Source organism: Musa acuminata, chromosome BXJ2-5 (assembly GCF_036884655.1).
Source record: "Musa acuminata AAA Group cultivar baxijiao chromosome BXJ2-5, Cavendish_Baxijiao_AAA, whole genome shotgun sequence".
Taxonomy (NCBI): domain Eukaryota; kingdom Viridiplantae; phylum Streptophyta; class Magnoliopsida; order Zingiberales; family Musaceae; genus Musa; species Musa acuminata.
In genome coordinates, this window is record NC_088342.1 from 12,509,943 (window position 1) to 12,523,036 (window position 13,094).

The following is a 13,094-nucleotide window of genomic DNA, read 5'->3' on the forward strand; positions in this document are numbered from 1 at the left end:
AATCTTCCTATTTTTTATGATGACAACGATAACAGAGTTTGTTTAACTAATCTCCCCCTATCAATATGTCATATTGATAGAACCTTGAATTCAAATTGAATTCAAGTTAAAGCAAATTTAATCATGAATATATGCAATACATTATTGCATATCATTGCATTGCATGTATCATTATCATAAATATTGCATGCATCATCATGAATATTTCAAATCATCATAGTATCAAAATATCAACGTATATTACATCCTACCTTATATGATCATCATAACTTCTAATTGTATGTATCATCATAATACCATGAGTATTTCATGCATCATTTCATATCATCATAACTTCTCCCCTTTTGTCATCAACAAAAAGGAGAATAGTGCAAATAGCATGTTTTTGACACATAATTTCAAATCATTACATATATCATTGCATAATTTCAAGTTTTGAAATATCATATATCATCACATAATATCATATATCATCATGCAAGCCAGCAAGTTTTTTTATATGAAATTAGCAAAATTTTTGCATTTTTTAAGATATGCAAGATAGCATGTTTTCTCTTCTTTTCAATGTTCAAGCTAGCCAGTTTTGGAAAATGAATATAAGATAGTAAATAGCAAGTTTTACATCATGTAGGCTATCAAATTTTACATCATTTTCACATATGAAAGTTAGCAAAATTTTACATCTTTTGAGATGTGCAAGATAGCCTATTTTTGCATCTTAAAATATGTAAGTTAGCAAACATTGCTTCTCTTGAGATTTGCAAGATAGCATTTTTTATTTCTCCTTTGAGATGAGAAAGCTGGCAAGTTTTGCTCCCCTTTTGTCATTATCAAATAGAAGGGAAGAATATAATACTATAATTCTTTTGTCTTTACATCAATTTTCAAATTATGATAAAGATAAATAACAAGGATATATTTATATCAATGTTTCAATCATCAAAAATAAAAGATCAAGTCACGAATACCAAAATATGATATATCAGTTTTGACTTTTTTTTTTGTAGATAGAAGGAATGATAGGAAACGATCTTGATTTAAAAAGAATACTCAAGTCATAAAAATCAAGAAATCAATATCATGATCTGAAACATGTATAAGAAGAGTTTATGCATTTGGGAGATTTAAGTTTATTATTCATTCAAGCTAACAATTTTCTTCTTCTTTTACAACAATGATTCAATCATATCATGAGATAAATAAATCATAAATACAAAAAATTGTACATAATAAACTTCAAATTATAAACATCAAGAAGTCTAGTGATGTTTCATGGTTAATTTGAATGCATCCCCCATTTTTAGTAAATACTATGAAGAATCGTAGGAGGACAATTTATGAAAAATCTTGATTCATATAACATAAATTTCAATTCATAAGTATTAAGTGAAAAAATAAAGATTTATTTAGATAAGTCTCCTCTTTAGTAAAAAGGGAGAATTATACGAGAACAAATATGATATTTTAATTCACCCAAAAGAAATCTCAAGTATCAAATATTAAGAAATCAAGAATTTAACATGCATAAGAAATATCAAGTCATCAAGTGAAGAAATCATGATTCATGTGATAAAAAGATTGTCGATTCATGCATTTGAGTAAATATTTTTTTGAACTATCATTACTTCAACTCATCATACATAATTTTAAAATGCAAAACCATCAAGCATTATACAAACATTTATTTTCAAAACATTCATCATTATTTTTAACTCATTCAATTTGTCAAGTCATCAAAATCACTTTCGAGAGATTCAAAATGACATAAATAGATTTATTAATCTCTTAGGATCTCTTGTTGAAAAATTTAATAAGTTTTTTGGGGATAGAGTCATTTTCAAGAAAAATAATGCATTCCTCTATGTGATTGATTTTATACAAGCATGCCATTGTTTTCTAAGCCAAAATCATGCATTATCGTTAAAACTCGAAAAACAAGATTTATCACGAGAGTCATCAAGATCAAAAGTATAACACATAATTCCAAAGCATAAGATTGTAAATCATCATTACTTCAAATCCTCATGCATAATTAAATCATTAAGCATGATACCAAAACTTTTAATATTTTCATTATGTGTTACATCATTATGCATCATCAAGCATGATTTCATTGAACATAAGGTATTTTCAATCAAAATCATTTTGTTTATTATAGTAATACATTTTTCTTTTTAAGTGCATCTAACTTTTCATGCTTAGTGCTAGGAGTTAATATATAATTGTCATGCTCAAATTTTAATTATTATTATTTCTAAAATCACTATAAAGAGAAGCCTGATTTTTTTATATTTTTTTATTTTTTAGTAACTAATTTTAAAAAAATAACTCATTAAAAGCATCAAGTAATTTTAAAATAAGATAAAGGAAATTTGATTGAGTTGTTCACCTCATTGTCGAGAGTCATCAAAGTAAAGTTCACCACTTTATCTTCATCGGTTTGCTCCTCGTCTTCGGATGCACTTATTTCGTCCCAAGCCACCTTGAATATTTTTTTCTTCTTTGGCAGCTTCTTAAGTTTATTTTTATTTTTTGATTCTTGTTTAATGAACTTTTAAAACTTTGTTGTTAGGAGTTCAAGGTCATCATCACTTGAGCTTTCACTTGAGTGATCTTCTTTTGTTCTAAGTGTCAAGTCATTTCTATTCTTTGGAAGGTTGTTCTTATGTTCATCAAGTTCATCATGTGCCTTGCACATCATTTCATAGGTCATCAAAGACCCAATAAGTTCTTCAATCGGAAAATGGTTCAAGTTCTTTGATTCTTGTATTGTCATTACTTTCAAATCCCAATTTTTAGAAAAATATTGTAAAACTTTATTAACAAGTTCAAAATTCGAAAAACATTTGCCAAGAGCTTTTAAACTATTGACGACAACCGTAAAACGAGTATACATGTCAACAATAGTTTCGCTTGACTTCATTAGAAACACCTCAAAATTATGCATCAAAAGATTAATTTTTGAATCTTTAACTCTACTAGTGTCTTCATGTGTGATTTCAAGAGTACGCCAAATGTCATACGCAGTTTCACAAATAGAAACACGATTAAATTCATTTTTGTCTAAAGCGCAAAACCAAACGTTCATCGCTTTAGCATTCAAAGAAAACAAAATTTTTTCAAAGTCATTCCATTCATTCATAGGTTTATAGGAGGTTTGAAAACCAAGTTCAACGATATTCTAGAATTTAAAGTTCAAATAAAGTAAGAAAACTCTTATCTGAGTTTTTCAATATGTGTAGTTCATCCTATTGAACATAGGAGGACAAATGATAGAGTACTTTCTTAAAAGCCAAAAAGAGTCATTTCTCTTGAGTGTTAAACCAAACGAGAAAAAATATGGCTCTGATACTAACTGTTAGGATCGAGTCGGCACTAGAGGGGGGGGGTGGGGTGAATTAGTGCTTATGATAAAAATGTTAGTTTTGAAAATCTTCGAACATTGAAAACTCGTATCCTAAAGATGTTAACTTGAAACACATTCATAAGCAAGTAAATGAAAGTAAAAAATCAGTTTACAATTAAAATGAAAAGCTTAAAGTAAATGCAAACTAGATTTTTATAGTGGTTCGGTCGTCGTGACCTACATCCACTCTTGATTCCTCTCCGTCAAGGCCACCGACATCCACTAATGATCTTCTTTCAATGGGCAAAGATCAACTACCCTTACAACTCGATTCTCCTTTTGATAGGTCAAGGAGAGAACATTTACATCCCCACTACCTCCTCTCTTAAACTTCACTAACACTTAGAGCTTGAGAGGACTTCTCACAAGATTACAATAGTGTTTTTCTTTCTTTTTGCTCCAAGTTCTTGTATGTTTTGCGCAGGGATGTGATGGGTATTTATAAGTCTCAAATTGATTCAAATTTGGAGCCTAAAAGTGTCTCATCCTCGGTGTTCGGGGTACTGGCGGTACCACCGCCTGTGTTAGGCAGTACCTTCACCTGCAACACTGACACTAGGCGGTACCACCGCCCAGTCTTCGGTACCATCGCCTAACATAGTCTAGGAGACTATGTCTGGGTGATACCACCGCCTAACACTAGGCGATACCACCGCCCAATCTGGCGGTACTACCACCGGACATAGTCTTAGAGACTGTGTCTCGGTGACTGAGCCATTAGTGATGCCACCACCTGACCCAACTTTTGGGTCACTGAATAGGCTTTTCTTTTGGCCCAAAACAGTCCCAATTCGAGCCCAGTTGGTCCCTAATTGAGTTAACATAATTACGTTCTAAACCAACCTAATTACAACTAAAACTACTTTGATCTAGATAAATTATTACAAGCAAGAATACTAAGTTATTCAGCATATTATTGGTTCATCTGACGCTTCATTCGACCCTTCGGCGCATCGTCCTCTTCTTTGATGTATTGCCCAATCGACATATTGCCTTCTCACAACATCCTATCTCCCTAACGCAATGTCCGATCTTCTTGGCCTAATGCCCGAATTCACGGCATGAAGCCTTCTGCCACCATGTCAACCGATCCTCCGGCCCAACATCCAATCTTCTGACATGTTTAACTCTCGCCCAACATCTGATTCCTACTGTTTTAATCAATTTGCCTCTCCTGTTCGATGCGAGTCCTGTATCACTCAAAACACAGATTAGATCATAACATTATCAATTGGTTTCATCATCAAAATCCGAGATTCAACATCACACACATATATATTTAATATATATCTACATCGCATGCAAATATATATAGATATCTAGTAGGTGTATTATTAATCACACATCATATAAGCAATCACACCAAATGATCATGGACCACATCCTAATGTGATCAAGTTCGAGCCAGTAGACCTAATCACTCACATCAAGATCTATGTGTGCAGCGGCATATCTCTATGCCCTGTGATCATCTATTTCATCCTCACAAGTTCTATCGGCATCTCGATGCATCTCCATATGTCGCAATCGTCCGACTCGACCTCGTGGGTTTCTCTATCGCCTTCATGCTCCTGTTGCACCTCCTCATATAATTATAATTTAATCATAGGCACGCAGGCCCAACAATAAACGAGAGAAAAAAAAGATAATAATAATAATAATCATATCACATGTATACACATCACACGGTCCATGATCATCCATCCATATCACACATTATATGTATGACTACTAGATAATAATAATGATAATTAATTAAACTATTCAATTAATTATTTTGTAGCCCTTTGGGGTACCCTACCCTAGGGTGCCCCATGCGACCAGGAAACCCTGGTCGTAGGACTACCTTGGGTGGCCAGGGATCCTTAGCCCCCAAGGTTGCCTCTGTAGTTAGGAAACCCTAGCCGACACCTTGCCTCATGCGACCAGGAATCCTGGTCGCCAAGGGCTCTTGGGCAGCTAGGAAACCCTAGTCGCCTAAGGTGCCTCTTGCAGTTAGGAAACCTAGCTGCAAGGGCTGCAACCCCCATGGCTGAGAGCCTTGTTGCTACTCTCAGCCTTGCAGCTTTTGGCCAGGCTAAGAGCAGCAAAGTAAAGCTCTCAACCAAGGCTGCAAGTAGCCTTTGACCAATCTAGAAGGGCAGTAACAATTACTGTTCTTTCTTCCCCTTTTGTGTCAACAAATTTGACATCAAAAGCCTTCTCTAAAACATCTCATAACAGTAAGAAAAGGTGTAGCACAGATTTGAAAAATATGACAAAAAAATCATAGCAATCGCGTAAAACAATTCTACGCGATTGAACACAACACAACAGTTTAAAAACCAATCTTTTGCGCTAGCAACCTGGCTCAGATACCACTATTGGAAAATCTGGGGTGACATCATATGTATAGCAGAAGAATAGAAATAAAAATCAAATATTTCCCACAGAAAAATATTTCTTCTCATCGTGCAAAGATTGGTGCGTAAAAACCCGCGAAACCGAAAACTACGCGTAAGATAATTACCTAGGGAGATTATATTTCTCTGAATTCCTAAAGATCTATTAGAGAGAATGAAGGAGGTCAAGTGCCCTCCTCTCTAGCGGTGATTCACATGGTAGGGCCTATGAAGACGCTTCTCAAATCGCTACTCAAATCTCCACGTTACGTACACCATGCAATCAAGAAGGGGCCAGCCCTTCTTGTTATCTGCACACCCACAAACAAGGCCTGTTGGTTGAGGAGGAGAGAGGGAGAGGAAAATAAGAGGTAGTAGCCAAAAAGCCTAGCTTATTGCTCTTTGGTTTTCTCCTATTTATAGAGGCCTCATATCAACTTGAACCTAATAGATTCTACTCTATTGGGTATTAGATCTCCATCCAATTACCCAAGCCTTGTTGGGAAATCTGGGAGGCAACATCACATATGTAGCGGAAGAACATTAAAAAAAATCCCCAAAAATTTCTAAAGATATGTTCGTCGTCGTGTGAAGATTGGTGCACAAAATCAGCAAAACTTAAAACTGCGTATATTAGATATTGTGTTACCTAGAGAGATCATATATCCTTGAATTCTTGTAGATCTCTAGGAGAGGGTGAAGGAGGTCAAGCACCCTCCTCTCTAGAGATGATCCACACAACAGGGCTATGACGATGCTCCTTAAGTCTCCAAGCCAGCTATCTGAGGGGGAGAAGGGGAGAGAAGAATAGGATGTGGCAACCAAAGAGGTTCTAGCCTATGAACCATTGGTTCTCCCCTATTTATAGAGATCCCCTGTCAACATAACCCTAATGAATCCTGCCCTATTGTGTATTGGATCTCCATCCAACTATCCAAGCCTCTTATATTAGTGGATCTCTATCTAATAATCTCTCATTGGCTCTTATTGGATCTCATCCATATGATCCAATAATTTATGGACTTATTGGATATCCAATAAGATAGGGGCTCCGACAGATATTTCATATTCGAACCTCTACTAATCGTAACCTCTACCATATGTGTATGACCCTCTAGGCCCAATATCGAGCTGGCCATAAGTTATACTTGTCAGAACTACTTCTGGCTTAGTGAATTATTATCTCCATAATAATTTACTCGACTCATCGACTGCGGTCATTCAAGACCACTATGCCATAATCCCTAAACGATACAAGGGAATCTATTCCATTGAACATGTTTGTCCTCAATTACCGTATACCTATAATCTCTTATCCATCTAATATCCTAGAGATCATATACCAAGCATAGTATTGTCAGACCCATATGATTTCTACTCAAGTCTCGCACTAATTAGATTCTCTAGGAGAACTCATTCTCTCTCAATCCGAATGACCCTAGCCAGGGATTTGTTTGAGCAAGAATGAATGGGATATTCCTCTCATGACACTGAGAGTAGACGTTCCTCTATCGACGCTCAATAGTCCTCGTAAGGTTGGCTACCACTCCTGATGACCGATTGTGTTAGATTTGGAACCTTCAGACCTATAAGTCCAATATCAAAGAGTAGAGTACTCATATAGGATATCCATAGTGTCTCAAGTCTAAAGACTATATACACCATCGGGACTACGGAATCGTTGTCTGATAATAGGGCATCATCAATCATCTAGCATTCCGTAAGTGGATCAATCAGTGAAATCATTCTCCAATGAGCACATGTATTATATCTCTGGTATCCCTACATGAGCAGCTTTGAGACCAGCTACATCCATCATATGGATGGGTATACAGCACACCAATCTTTTCGATTATCTCGATGTCCCTCTCGAGTAACCTATAACCGGGATTATTTATGATTTGTGTTTAAAGGCGAATCGATCTTATTATCGTGATCTCATCATGATCTGATTCCTATTGTACAGATCCATGGACATCACAATATATTTAAATAACAGGCAATATAATGTGATAAAATGCTAAATAATAATAAAAAACAAAGAGACTACGTGTTAAGTCACATATGCCATCACTCACGTGATTGGCTTGCAGGGCACCTATGACTAGCAATCTCCTACTTGACCTAAAGTCAATCACCTCTATATCTTATCCCCATCAGACCCTTGTGACACTCAAAGATAATCTGAGATAATAGCTTATTAGTGGATCTGCGATGTTATCTTTGAATGCAACTCTTTCCACTGTTACATCTCCTCGGGCCACGATCTCTCTAATAAGCTGGAACCTCCTCAAAACACTACTGATGAGACCCGAGTTCCCTCATTTAAGTAATCGCCCTATAGTTATCGTAATATAAGGGAATTGGCTCCTCGCTGCTTGGCACGACTCATAGATCTATGATGAACTTCTTCATCTAGACTCCCTCCTTCACTACCTTTGCTATAGAAATGTACTCTACCTCTGTGGTCGAGTCAGTAGTAATATCTTGCTTGGAACTCTCCCAGCACACTACTCCATCATTCATGGTGTATATATACCCTGAATTCTATTGAATCTCGTATTTTGATGATGAAATCACTTGATATGTATTTATGTTTTAATCTGCATTTTGAGTGACGCAGGATGCTTCGATCAGGATGAGATAATTAAAGCAGGAAAAATCATGTTGTGCCGGAGGAACATGTCAGAAGATTGGACGTCGGGCCAGTGGATCGGTCGACGTATCGATAAGAGGCGTCGGGTCGTGGACTCGGGCATTGGGCCAAGAAGAGCGGGTATTGTGCCAAGGATATCGGAGTTGCAGAGTCAACTGGCTGATTGGGTAATAGGTCGCAGGAGAGGACGATGCGTCGAATAATCGGACGAAGCGTCGAGGGACCAATGACATGCCGGACAACTTGGTTAATTGCTTAGGATTAATTGTCTCGATTGAAGTTTTGTTTTACATGTGTAGGATTAAATACGATGGAAGTAAGACATGTAGCAGGAGTTACGCCGGAGTCAAGACTATGATCACGTTAGGGGTTCGAGAGTTTGACGGAAGTCCGGACGGTCGTCGGAGGTTCTACGGGAACAAATCCGAGAAGTCCAGGAGCTTGCCAAAGAAGCTCATCGGAACTCGCCAAGTGGATCGTCGCAAGTCTAAGAGTTTGCCAGAAGTCCACCGGAGCATCGCCAAAGGTTCATCGGATGTTCGCCGGAAGCTCGCCGGAAGAAGCGATTGACGCACCAGAGCAAGTTATAGTAAATTGTTAGGATCAAGAGCACTAAGAGGGGGGGGTGAATTAGTGCAGCGGAAATTTTTCAGCGATTAAAACGAAAGCTGCGTTTGTTCGATAAAAACGATTTCGATGTGAAAGCCGATTCTAAGATTACTTTAACTTAAGATTAAGCGAGATGACGTTAAAGTAGATCTACGAAGGCAGTTTGCAGTTTATGATGGAAAGCAGAATACAAGCACAAACTAAAATGCGACGTTCGTACGATAAAAGTCGATTTACGTCTAAACACAGATTTAGAAAGTTTTGAACTTAGAAACTTATTCGTAAGATCGCAGAAGACAGTAAACAGTTATGATTGAAATCAAAACGTAAACGTAAACTGAAATATGATGATCGTACGAGAAAAGCCGATTTACGTCTAAACGTAGATTCAAAAAATTCTGAACTTAGAAACTCGTTCGTAAAATCGCAGAAGGCAGTAAGCTATTGAGAAGTTTGCAGTGAAGGTAAAATGCTCAAAGGAAATGCAAACCGAGATTTAGAGTGGTTCGGTCAATCTTGACCTACTCCACTTTTGGCTTCCTCCACCGACGAGGTCACCGACGTCAACTAGAGGCCTTCCTTCAATAGGCGAAGGCCAACCACCTTTACAGATTCACTCCTTTTGACGGGCTTAGGAGACAACCCTTACAGAAGTTTTCTCTCCTCTCTTTACAACTCAAACTTTCAAGAACAGGAGGAGAACTTTTGGTCTTTACAACAGTTTTGAGCTCTAAGAATCACAGAAAGATATCAAGATTTCGAGTGTAAGTTTTGTGCCCTTTCAGTGCTGAATGGGTGGGGTATTTATAGGCCTCAACCTAGTTCAAATTTGGAGCTCAAAACTGTCAATTCCCGGAATTCCGGGATCAAGCAGTTGCTCCTCCTGACTGGGGCGGTTGCACCGCCTAGTAGAGCTCGAAGACTAAGCCTCTGGGCGGTGCCACCTCTATCAGGGGCGGTTGCACCTCTCTGCCAGAGCTCGAAGACCGAGCTCAGGCGGTTGCACCTCCTGACTGGGGCGGTTGCACCGCCTGGCAGAGCTCGAAACTTGAGCTCAAGCGGTGCCACCTCTTGTCATGAGAGGTTGCACCGCCCAGTCTCGCTCGGAGACTAAGCCCAGGTGGTTGCACCTCTTGGCTGGGGTGGTTGCACTACCTAGTCTCCCTGGGAGACTTAGCCCAGGTGATGCTACCTCCTGGTTTGGGCGGTTGCACCTCCCACAGCAACCAGGGTCCGAATGGGTTGATCCATTCGGCCCAATTTGGGTTTTTCAGGGGCCCAATTGCCTCAAGATTAAGCTAATGGGATCACCTCACATTTTCAACTTAATCATTCATGCTAACTACGATAAATCCTAAGACAATTTCTGCAGCTTGCTCCGGTGCGTCAATCGCTTCTTCCGGTGAGTTTCCGGCGAACTTCCGTCGATCATCCGATGAACCCTCGGTGATGCTCCTGCGGACTTCCGGCAAACTCCTGGACTTGCGACGATCCACTTGGCAAGTTCCGACGAGCTTCTTTGGCAAGCTTTTGGACTTCTCGGATTTGTTCCCGCAGAACCTCCAACGACTGTTCGAACTTCCGTCGAGCTCTCGAACTCCCAACGTGATCATTGTCATGACTCTGGCGCAACTCCTGCTGCATGTCTTACTTTCATCGTAGTTAATCCTGCACACTTATCTCAACACATAGATTAGACAACAAATGACAATTGACTTCATCATCAAAATCCGAGATTCAACAATCTCCCCCTTTTTTATGATGACAATCAATTGATAATGGAGTTAACCTTAACTCCCCCTGTCTATATGCCATACTTGTGATAAGTCATTCTTGAATTTAAAACCTTATAAATTCAAGAGACATATTCCCATCATGATTCCTATCATGATGTATCTCTTTGAAGATGATGTCAAGGTTTGACATTCATTTTCAAATTTTACATTACAAGTTTGAATGATGGTAATAGTAGCAATTCATCATATTGTAAGATATCAAAATGTAAAGCTGTGAAGTAAGATTTTGATATCATTACATGATGCACACATTTCTTATATTTTAGCAAGTGTTGCATTTCTATATATAGCATCTTTTCATATATCTCTTGATGATGCAGGCAAGGCATAAAAATAGCATCAGTGTTTATAGCATCAAATCAATTCATATATTTCTCCCCCTTTGTCATCAACAAAAAGCATGGTAGATGTGATACCAGGAGAACAATATAAGTAAGTTATCAAGCATATAAAGGAAGACATGATAAGTATAATGCTTTGAATACTTCTTCTCCTTGTATGTTATAATTCTTTGTGCATGAAGGAGGAAAGTCATTTTATCAAATCCATTTCGAAAAAAAATATTTTTCATAAGAGTGTGTTTGATTTTTGTCATTCCTGCTGTTAAGCGAGTCCGAAAATGAGATGAATTCTTTCATGCATTCGGACAAGATTATGCTACAAAATCCAAAACATTTCAACACATGGCAATCAAGTGATTTGATCATTCAATAAAGTCCGAAAAGTAATTTTAAGTATTCGGACACATCAACATTCCTAATTCTCTTCTTATAAAATCAAATTGTTCTTCACTTAGAGGTTTTGTAAAAATATCGGCTAGTTGATGTTTAGTATCAATGACAATGACTTATCAACTGCATTGGTACATCACTTTTTCAAATTATATTTATCATGGAAATCAAAGCACCAGGTTTTCAAAACTTTTCGTTTCAATATAAAATTCGAGATAACCATTTAGTTTATATTTACCACAAGGCACAGGGCATATATTTACCACGATAGATGTTTACAACTCTACATATGCTCAAAATAAATCAGGTAATCATATCAAGGATCAAGTCAAAGCACATCATGGTGAGTATCATAAGGAGTTTACAATAACAACAGATGATTGTATTCATACAAGCTCATTCATGAGATGGAAAATTAAAGTGCCTAAACAAGGAGTCAAATTGACGATGAATTTGCTGCAACTCAGATAGGATTTGATCTTGTCGTTGTTCAAGCCGTTCTTGTCTTTGTTCGAATCGATCCATCCGAATCCCAATATCTTCGACAGATGATGTATGAGTTTGCTCAAATGGATGTGTTTCCTCAAAGGGACAGATCGGAGGAGATTGGGTACCCCTAAATACTGGTGTTTCTGGTTCTGGTTCTGGTTGAGGGGGATCAGTTCTTCTTGGCATTCTAACCCAGTTACCGTTTCCATAAACACATCTTAATCGGTGAAGTAGATTTTTATTAATTATGCTAAATCTATCTACTTTTATTACTTCTTCTTCCGGTGGTATTAGAATATCGTAGGCTTTCATTATTCTAGTTATTATACCACCATATGGGAGCATCATGTCTTTCTTAGATAGTTCTAACATGTTTTGTTGGATAAGATAACCAAGACAGATGTCATGTCCTTTCATGATCAAATACATAGTTCCTAATTCTAATTGGCTTACTTCATCATGATGGTATTGTTTAGGGAGAATGATGCTAGTTAGGATATGATGAAGTACCTTAGTGTTTAGAGGCAGTAGATGTTCACAACTTTTAGGAACAAATGCTAAGTTGGGATTGGCAAAAATTGTTCCTAGGGCTTCAACGTATGTTGTTCCAACAGTTTCATCATCTCATGATCCTCTAAAGTAAAGTCCTCTACTTTTCATGGGAATGCCTATCATGTCGCAAATGAATCTGTCCGTAATTGAGATGTGTTGTCCTAAAAGATAGGTGGACATTCTTTCTTCTTCATCTACTTGTATGTTGTTGTAAAACAATCTAACAAGTCTTGGATAGATGGGTTCGTTAATTTGTAAAATTGGAAGTAGATCTAAGTTTGCAAACCATTGGATTGTCTCTAGGTCTCTTAGTTTATTTAAGTCTACATATTTTCCCTTATTGACACTCCTAAGTTCAAAAGAGGAAAATTTTTCAGCATGGTATTTTGAATCAAAAAGGGTGAGATCAAAATCTTCTACTAATCTCCTCTTTCCTTTGTCCCTTGAGGATCTTCTAGATCCCATAACTACTGC